The following is a 1,249-nucleotide window of genomic DNA, read 5'->3' on the forward strand; positions in this document are numbered from 1 at the left end:
GGGGGTGGGGGGGATGCGGTTTTTGTTATAAGGCACGTGCACTCACCGGAAAGACAGAGGGAGACAGAGAGCCAGAAAGGGAGAAATCACCCCCCAGGGGGAATGGCCACTCTGCAATCCCTTCTCCATTCTCCTCTCAGGATCTTGGGCATGCACACACATGCACCCGGCTGGGTCCAGGACTTGAACTGCGGTCAACTACATGGGAGTCCAGTGACATGGCCATTACTCCAGTAACTACTGGTTCCAGCACTCATTCTTGAAAAAGGCACTGTGTGACTAAACATACCAAGTATCTCCCTAAAAACCTGAATGTCCTCATTTTCAAATAAACTGCCAGACATCTACTGAAAGAGCTAGCAACACCTTATACTGTTTCCAAGGACTTCTGATGGTGTCTTAGATAAGCACACTTGAAGTCATTACCCCATGTTAGCCAGGAAGGAATTGCTGGGCCCAGTTGGAGACCGTGGTCTGTCCTGCTCCTCGTACACTGGGGGAGGAATAGCAGCTTTGGAAGACTGTGATCGTGGCCTTGAGTCCTCCTCGTAAGGAAAATCTCGGGGTACTGTGGAAGAAAAACAAAGTAGGCTCACCAAAATACTACAGAAAACATTTAGAAACCACATTGGCACTAATTATTTATCTCACACTAATTTAACCTATATTCTTGCTTTATCAAAAAAAGAAAAAAATAATCAAGTTTGTCTCCACATGACTTTTTTAAAACACAAAGGCAGAACACTAATTTCCTGATTCTAACTTTGCTTCAACATTTTTTAACTCCTCATACATCTGTTTATACATCTTACCGAAAGGTTACTTGTCCTTTACAGTTCTCTTAAATAATAATCCTTGCCAGAATCCTTAAGATCTTATGTTTTTTAAAGAATTATTTTATTGAACTTTATTCACAAAAGGCGGGCTAAATCCAGAGGAGTTTAAAAAAAGATTACACAAGCCTGACCTCAATGTCAATCTGAAAATTGATTTTTATATCATTTTAGATAAATATCTGATTATAGTAAGTAAGAATGACCAAAGGTTTTTAGGCCAAAGATATAAAAACCATAACTCATCTTATCAGGAGAAAAAAAAAAGTCACTCACATTGGAGATAGTCTGAGTTAGCTCTAATTCATCTGACTACTTCATTTGGCAAATGTTAATCACCAGAAATTATTCCCACCTAGAGAAAGAGTGCTGAACATCTAAGTCAGTCAAAACTTTCAAAAGCTGTTCTGTACAAG

At 39.8% G+C, this 1,249-nt stretch overlaps 1 protein-coding gene across 3 annotated transcripts in view; it reads right to left on the reverse strand.

Moving 5' to 3' along the window:
• RBM17 (RNA binding motif protein 17) overlaps nucleotides 1-1,249 on the reverse strand; it is a 32,557-nt gene that overhangs the window by 7,052 nt on the left and 24,256 nt on the right. The gene's annotated exons all lie outside the window — the stretch shown is intronic.

This window comes from Tupaia chinensis, unplaced genomic scaffold (genome assembly GCF_000334495.1).
Source record: "Tupaia chinensis unplaced genomic scaffold, TupChi_1.0 Scaffold000275_1, whole genome shotgun sequence".
NCBI lineage: Eukaryota > Metazoa > Chordata > Mammalia > Scandentia > Tupaiidae > Tupaia > Tupaia belangeri.